Source organism: Choloepus didactylus, chromosome 7 (assembly GCF_015220235.1).
Source record: "Choloepus didactylus isolate mChoDid1 chromosome 7, mChoDid1.pri, whole genome shotgun sequence".
In the NCBI taxonomy this organism is placed as follows: domain Eukaryota; kingdom Metazoa; phylum Chordata; class Mammalia; order Pilosa; family Megalonychidae; genus Choloepus; species Choloepus didactylus.
The window spans coordinates 39,942,987-39,952,173 of NC_051313.1; positions in this window are offsets into that span (position 1 = coordinate 39,942,987).

Genomic DNA, 9,187 nt, shown 5'->3' on the forward strand with positions numbered 1-9,187 from the left:
TGAAGTGAAAAGTATTCAAATTATGAGTTACCGAATAGAAGAAAAAGGCTGTTTCTTAAATTGATGCTGAGGTGGTTCAGTTCCTTCTTACAGAAATACCTTTTAATTCCTTCCCACAGTAGAAACACAGCATCCTGCTGGACAGGTCTTTTTCCTAAGCCTCCCTGGATTGGATTGTTAATAGAAGTACATTAAAGCACTGTAGCTTTAAAAATGAAAAGGCTCCGAGAAGTCCCGTGGTAAAGAAACTTTGTGGAACTCCACTTTCACAGGGCATCTATTAACAGCCTTAGAGCTGGTGTTGTGCAGTTATAGCCATCGGGAAAACCCGGTCCCAAGATCGGTCTTGAAGTTCACATTGTCAGCATCCACAGGCCTGGGAACCTTTGGAGATCCGATACTCAGCCACAGACCCCTACTGCTGTCAGCTCTCCTTTGGTCTTCATTAACTTCCTTTACTTGTGGGGCAGGGCCCAGGTTAGGAGCCAGTGCCTAATAATGGGGTCATTCAAGTTGCCAGTGGCTTCCTCTGAGCCTTGAACTAATTGGGGAGAAGTGCTGGTGGTTGAAAAATAAGCCACCTCTTCTCCATGGTTGCTCTCACCTGCCCTCTTGCCAGCAGGGGACTGCTTCTCTTTTGTGGCACACTCCCTTCCATTATTAATGGTTATTGGGGTTCATCTGCCACCCTGTTCTAGGTGGTGGGTCAGTCTGGGTGGACAGAGTCATAATTGATGTGAAGGAAAAGAACACTGAACAATAGCTGCTTTTCCAAAAAAGTGGCAGGCATTGCCAAAGTATAGGGACAAGGGCATTTAGCCCTAGCCATAAGGCTGGCATGGAGCATGAGGTCTGAACTGAAATGGACGTGGCAACCACAAGGAAACACATGGGACTTTACAAAGGGGGTCAGTTAGGCAGCGATTTGGGCAACTGTGTCACATACCACATAAGCCAACTTCCTGAGAGTACAGACATTCTTTTCAGTTCAGAGATCAGACACCTTTTTAGAACAGTGTGCCATGGTTCTGCCCACTCTCCTGCTGGGTTTCTGGGGAGCAGGGTAGGGGAATGGGAAATGAGGAGGAGGAGGACAAGGGAACAGGCATGTTCTGGCCAGCAGATCTCTTGAGCAGGGGCTGTGAATTGTAGCCAGCGGGAATTCTCAAAGGATGGCTGACTTTCATTTGTCAGTGCAATCAGCCTGTGTTTGCATCACTCTGCCATGCATGCCATGGGCTGCATGCGATGTTGGGCAACATGTTTATTTGGTCACATTCATGCCTGCATCCACTGTATGTGCCCCACTATTTGCAAGCAGAAAAACAAAACTAGAAACTGGTTGCACAACAATAATTAGTTTCATAGCCAAGCAAGTTATGTGTAATAGTGCTTTCAGCTCTTTTGTTACCAATCTCCCTCCAGGAGCAAGATGAGGCTGATAAAATGTTTATGGGCTAGTAAATTTTTTCTACTAATTTTCAAGACTGTAATAAAACCCATGAACCTAATGGCCTGCAGGAAACATAACAAGAACTGGGAATGTGCTAGTAATTTGCAGCTAGAAGGACTCTTAAGGCCCTAAGGAAATGACTCCCAGAAAGGAGATGAATCACAGTATTTTAAACAGAAAATAATAATGCCAAGTTTGTACTTAACCAATTACAGCCTGAGAAAAAAATTTCCGGAAGGACATGGTGGAAATTTTCTGCTCTCAATTATTCTTCACTTAAAGAATAAAAGTTATTTAAGTATGTAAAGAACAACAGTATTTAAATTTGAAAATATTACTGGAACCCGGTGTATCCTGTAGAGTAATAAATATTAGGATCGCCCAAATTTTGGGACAGGAAACACAGTCCTATTGTGCCCTCTTGTGGCAGAAATATTATTACAATTAGAATTAAGAAGACATGCATTTTAAACAGTAATTGATCAGGTTTGTTTGAGGGACGTTTGTTCAAGTGAAAAGATGGTTTGCAGAAGGTGGTTGTCAAGCAGGTAATTGCTGGGGCACCTTAGATGATGTATGTCTGGGTGGGGCCATCCTTACACAGGGGGGCAGCAGCCTGAAGGCATAGCCATGTTTTAACAGATAAAAGAAACACCCATCAGAGAAAGCTGACATTTTAATTTTCTGTTTGATGTTAAACTCACTCATTTTTAACATTTAATAGTAATGCTCATCCATAAGTAACAGTAATTGCTACCATTTAGTGAATGTGTCTGGCAGTTTATATACATTATCTCATGTAATTTCAGAGCTATGAAGTTATATAGGGAAACTGGGGCTCAGATATTTAGTAACGGCTCAGGTTTCCCCAACCAGGAAAAGGCAGAGCTGGGATTTGAATTCGTTTCCCCTTATCCCGAAAGCCTGTGTACTTTCCATTTTGTCAAGCTGACTCTCAGGTCCAAATATTTCTTGAGTACTTAACACGTGCTAGATGCTGCTGCCAGGCCCCCTAGGACTTACAAAGTAAAAGTTACTCCTCATTCTTCAAGACCTTATGGTCTAAATAGGAACATAAAAACTGACATGGAAAAGAAATCACCGCACAAGGCAGTATACAAGGAATAACCAAGTAGACCTATTTTCTGAACAAACAAAATGTGTGAGCATGTGAGTTCTCTTTTCCCCATCAATGCAGAAAGGCCATATACTTTCTTCCATGATTCTGCTATTGCTTTTGGCCTTAAGAACCAATTTCATAAGGCTCCTAAGATCAGTCTCCTCACTTTACATAACGACTTTTGCTCAAAGATTGTGTAACCCTGTTGAAAACTTACCATTTGGTAAAGATTAAACGAGGATATATGTATATATACACACACACATACATACATACATACATATATTATATTATATATATATTATATATATGTATGTATGTATATAAAGCACTTAAAATGGTGTCTGGCACATAGCAGGTTGTAATTTTGCTGTTAGAACTCACCAAACTTGACTCCAAATAATGAAGCTGATACAAATCAGCCTTCCAGGAGGAATATTTGCAACCAGTAAGCCTGTCCACAAGAACCAGCTGCAGACTTTGAAGTCAAGCAGTAGGAGGGGCTCCTAAGAGATGACCGGTGGCCTCAGAGTTAGAGTAAGCAGAGAACTTCCTGAGGGGGCATCATTGAAAAGACCATGGCTTTGTCTACTAAGGTAAAGGATTACAACAAATTGGTCACATTATTTTATGTTACTGCCTTTAACAGTAACACGTTTCTGATGGAATCATGCTAGGGACACATTTAGCACAGAGTCTCCCTGGAATAAATGTCATCAATGGAAACTAGGATAATAAGCCCCCTGCTTTTGGCATTGCTGTCACCAATTCTGTTGGTTTTGAAGTTTTGTCTTAGATGTAAATACACTAAAAATAATATTTCTACTGGACATGAAAACAGAGAGAATAAAAAAAAGGACGCCTGTGTGCCCACCGTCCACCCCGGAAAGAATATATCACCAGTATTTTTAAAGTCCTGCTGTGCCCCTCCTCATCATGTGCCCTGAAATGTGTGAATACCACTCTCTCTGTTTTCTTTGTAGTCGAATGACCACTAAACAATACACTGCTTAGTTTTGAGTGTTTTAAAAACTTAATGTAAATTGAATCATACTGGTATATATTATTCTGTGACTTTTTTTTTCCCTGAATATTGTCTTTGTGAGTCTCACCCATTTTATTACATGTAGCTGTAACCATCCGTTTCATTGCTGCTTAGTTTTCCCTTGTTTGGATATTCTCTAATCTACTTAGTCTTTCTCCTGTACATGGGCATTTGAGTTGCTTACACTTTTTTTGCTATTGCAAATTCTGCTGCTATGACTATTCTGGTATGTTTCCTGAGACTTGTGGGAAAGAGTTTCTCTGGAGTAAATATCTGGGAGTGGAGCTTCTAGTCTTAATGTAAGTGCATGTTTAACTTTAAAAGAAAATGCAGATTAACACCATTTTGCAACCATCTCAGTATTAACTGATTCAGGGAAGAATTATCAGGGGTACTAGAAGTAATAAGTGAAAGCTTGATGAGGAATAAGGTATTTGCAAAGTCTCAAAGTACTTCTGCACAGATAAATTATTAATCCAAAGAGAACAATGTAACTTTACAGCAGAGAAATAAATATGGCAGACACTACCTTATCCAAATGATGAAAGTTAACATCCCCGATAGTGGGATCAACTGACATCTTGTGCCTTCCAAGATAAGGACACACATGACTTCTGTGATACTCCTGCCAAAATGCACAACCTCAAGTTTATCATGAGGAAACACCAGACACATTCCAACTGAGGAACATACTACAAAATAACTGGCCTGTACTCCTCAAAAATATCGACATCCTAAAAGAAGAAGACTGAGATGACAACTAAATGCAATACAGGATCCTATTTCAAAGTTGACTGTAACATTTTCTTATTATCATGAGTGACTTCAAAATAGTAACCACTAGTATAGCCCAGGCTTGTACTAACCGGACCTAGTGCTGGGCAGGACCCCAGAGACCCTTGTCTCATTTCTCCTGTAGCCCGTGGATCTTATAGAAGTCTGGGGGGCTCCTGGGAAGGGGCAAAGTGGGTCAGCAGCAGGGGTCACTCGGGGGGTTCTGGGCTGTGGCTATTTATCAACCAGTATGGAAATGTAATATTCTATCCACCAGTGAAGTTCAGTATCAGCTGGCTTTTGGTCCTTTACAATTCTTGTGTCTGTAGTTACATCGCTTTCTCATTTCTAATTTCATTTCTGTTTTTTTTCCTTTACTCTCTTTTTTCAGGATCGGTCTTGTCAAAGGTTTGCCAATTTTTCAAGTTAAAAAAAAATGTACTGGCATTGTGGATACTTTTTATTGACTTGTTACTTAAAGTGTGGTCCATCCGCTGGCAGGATTCCCACCACCCGGGAGTTGTTAGAAATGCATAATCTCAGGCCTCACCCTAGAGCTACTGAATTGGAATCTGCATTTTCATCAAGGATCTCAGGTGATTTGAATATGCACATTAAAGTTTGAAAAGCACTGTTCTACTGTATTTTTAGTTTCTTTAATTTCTGCCATCTTTATTCCTTCCTGTGTATTTATTTTGTTGTTGATTTTCTAATATCTTTTTTTTAACCACTTTATGAGATATAATTCTAGTTCAAAATAGTGCACATACTGAAATTGTACAAACTGGTGAGTTTTGACATATATTTACACTTGTGAAACTGTCACCACAATCAAGATGATGGACATTTTCATCATTCCCAAAAGATTTCCCCTGCCCTTTTGTAATCCATTCCTCCCATCCTATTCCTGGGCAACAACTATAGACTAATTTGTGGTTTATGGAATTTTATATAAATGGAATCATACAGTATGTACTCTTTTTTTGAGGAGGGATCTGGCTTTTCAGCATAATTATTGTGCAATTCATCCATGTTGTATTGTACACAATAGTTTATTTCTGAGTAGTATTCTTTTATATGGATATATTATAATTTGTTTATTCACTCACCTGTTGATGGACATTTAGGTTGTTTCTAGTTTTTGGCTATTACAGATAAAGTGACTACGACATTTGTGTATAGATCTTGTGTGGTCATATATTTCCTTTTCTCTCAGGAAAACACCTAGCAGTATACAGCTGGGCTATTTGATAGGTGTATGTTTAGCTTCTTAAGAAATCACCAAACTGTTTTCCAAAATGATTATACCATTTTATATTCCTACCGGTAGTGTATGAAAATTCCAGTTGTTCCACATTCTTGCTAACAATTGGTATGACCAATTTAAAAAAAAATTAGCCATTCCAGTAGATGTGTAGTGGTATTTCATGGTAGTTTTAATTTGCATTTCCCTGATGACTAATGATGCTATTGTTTCATGTGTAAATCTGCCAAATCTGTATCTTCTTTGACGAAGTGTCTCTCAAATCTTTTGCCCATTTTTAAATTGGGTTGTCTTCTTATTATTGAATTTTGAAAGTCTTTATGTATTCCAGATCCAAGTATCAAATATATGTTTTACAAATATTTTCTCCCTGTCTGTGGCTTGTTGGCAAACAGACAAACAGTACACTTGCTCGCTGGTGTTCATGCCCCGTGTGAATCCTTCCCCTTAGGTGTGGGTGGGACCTTTGACTTGTTTCTAACCAACAGAGTATGACAGGATGTACTTGACTATATGTACGTGATTCCATGGCATGATTACATGATTCTGTTACATAATTTTGTTGCACCCGTCTTGCTGGAGTCTCTCTTGTTTGCCTAAGTGGTCATGTTGGTGACCCCAACATGGCAAGGAAGTGTGTGTGGTATCTAGGAGCTGACGGTGGCTTCTGGCTAACAGCCAGCAAGAAATTGAAGTACTCAGTCCTACAACCACAGATGAGAACACTGTCCCCAGGTGAGCTTCAGAAGAGATCACAGCCCCAGGCGACATCTTGACTCCAGCTTTACGAGACCCTACGTAGAGGAGCCAGTCAACAAGTGCATGGACTCCTGACCCACAGAAACTGTGAGCTAATAGATGTGCATTGTTTTAAGCCACCAAGTTTGTGGTAATATTGTTGGGTAGCAATAGATAATTAACACAGTTATCTTTTAGAAGTTTTAGTTTAGGTCTTTGATCCATTTCAAGTTATTTTTGTAGACAGTGTGAGGTAAGGGTCAAGGTTTTGTTTTGTCTTTTTCTTAATATGGCTATCCAATTGTTTCAACCCCTCTGTTGAAACAAGTATCCTTTCTCTCATTCAATTACTTTGGGATCTTTGTCAAAAAACAATTGGACTCTCCATTCTGCTCAATTGATCTACATGTCTATCCTTAAGCCAATACACAGTGTCTTGATCACTGTAGCTTTACAATAATTAAAAAAAATCAGATATGTAAGTCCTTCCATTTTTTTTCCCAAAGATTTTTGGCTATTTAAGGTCCTTAGAATTTCCACATACATTTTAGAATCAGATTGTCAATGTCTACAAAAAAGCCTGCTTGGGTTTTTTTTTTTTTAATTTTTATTGAGATTGTTCACATACCATACAATTATCCAAAGATCCAAAGGGTACAATCAGTTACCCCCGGTACCCTCATACAGCTGTGCATTCATCACCACAATTAATTTTTGTTTGATTTTTAGAATATTTTCATTACTCCAGACAAGAAATAAAGACAAAGAAGAGAAAAAAGAAAAAAGAAAAAAAAAAAAAAAGAAAAGGAAATGCAAATCTTCCCATATCCCTAACTACCCCCTTTCCATTGTTGACTCGTAGTATTGGTATAGTACATTTGTTACTGTTTATGAAAGAACATTGAAATACTACTAACCGTAGTATATAGTCTGCAATAGGTATATTTTTTCCCTATATGCCCCTCTATTATTAACTTCTAGTTGAATTGTCATGCATTTGTTCTGGTTCATGGAAGAGATTTCTAATATTTGTACAGTTAGTAACAGACATTGCCCACCATAGGATTCAGTTTTATACATTCCCATCTTTTGACCTCCAACTTTCCTCCTGGTGAAGAGTCAAAGAAGATAGAGAGGCAAAAGAAAAAGAAAAAAGAAAGAAGAAAAAACAAACAAACAAAAACATGACAGCTAGGAAGCAGCAAAAGGAAAGATAACCTTAAATCAAAGTAGAATAAAGAGTCAGACAACACCATCAATGCCAAGTGTCTCACACCCCTCCCTTATCCCCGCCTCTTATCTGCATTTACCTTGGTATATTGCCTTTGTTACATTTAAGGGAGCATAATACAAGATTCTGTTAATTTTAGTCTCTAGTTTACGTTGATGTGTTTTACCCCCAATGCCTCCCTATTTTTAACACCTTGCAAGCTTGACATTTGTTTGTTCTCCCTCATGAAAAAACATATTTGTACATTTTGTCACAATTGTTGAACACTCTAGGATTCACTGAGTTACACAGTCCCAGTCTTTATCTTTCTTCTTTTCTTCTGGTGTTCCACATGCTCCTAACCTTCCTCTTTCAACCATATTCATAATTATCTTTGTTCAGTGTACTTACATTGCTGTGCTACCATCTCCCAAAATTGTGTTCCAAACCTCTCACTCCTATCTTCTCTCTCCTATCAGTCTGTAGAGCTTCCTTTAGTATTTCCTATAGAGCGGGTGTCTTATTCACAAAGTCTCTCATTGTCTGTTTGTCGGAGAATATTTTGAACGCTCCCTCATATTTGAAGGACAGTTTTGCTGGATATAGGATTCTTGGTTGGCAGTTTTTCTCTTTCAGTATCTTAAATATATCACACCACTTCTTTCTTGCCTCCATGGTTTCTGCTGAGAGATCCGCACATAATCTTATTAAACTTCCTTTGTATGTGATGGATCGCTTTCCTCTTGCTGCTTTCAGGATTCTCTCTTTGTCTTTGACGTTTGATAATCTGATTATTAAGTGTCTTGGTGTAGGCCTATTCATATCTCTTCTGTTTGGAGTACGCTGTGCTTCTTGGATCTGTAATTTTATGTCTTTCATAAGAGATGGGAAATTTTCATTGATTATTTCCTCTATTATTGCCCCTGCCCCTTTTCCCTTCTCTTCTCCTTCTGGGACATCAATGATATAAACATTCTTGTGTTTCATTTCATCCTTAAGTTCCTGGAGACGTTGCTCATATTTTTCCATTCTTTTCTCTATCTGTTCTTTTGTGTGTAGGCTTTCAGGTGTTTTGTTCTCCAGTTCCTGAGTGTTTTCTTCTGCCTCTTGAGATCTGCTGTTGTATGTTTCCATTGTGTCTTTCATCTCTTGTGTTGGGCCTTTTATTTCCATAGATTTTGCCAGTTGTGTTTTTGAACTTTTGATTTCTGTCTTATGTATGCCCAGTGTTTTCTTTATAGCCTTTACCTCTTTTGTCATATCTTCTCTAAACTTTTTGAATTGATTTAGCATTAGTTGTTTAAATTCCTGTATCTCAGTTGAAATGTAAGTTTGTTCCTTTGACTGGGCCATAACTTTGTTTTTCTTAGTGTAGGTTGTAGTTTTCTGTTGTCTAGGCATCTGACCTCCTAGGCCACCCCAATCAGGTTTTCCCAGACAAGAACAAGCTCAGGTCACAGAAGGAGGAAATATTCAGTATCCGGTTTCCCTGATGTTGCGTCTTAGAGGATTGACACACCCTGTGCTTTTCTGCCCAACAGGTGGTGCCTGTCACTCCAGGCTGGTATAAGGGGTTGTGGCCC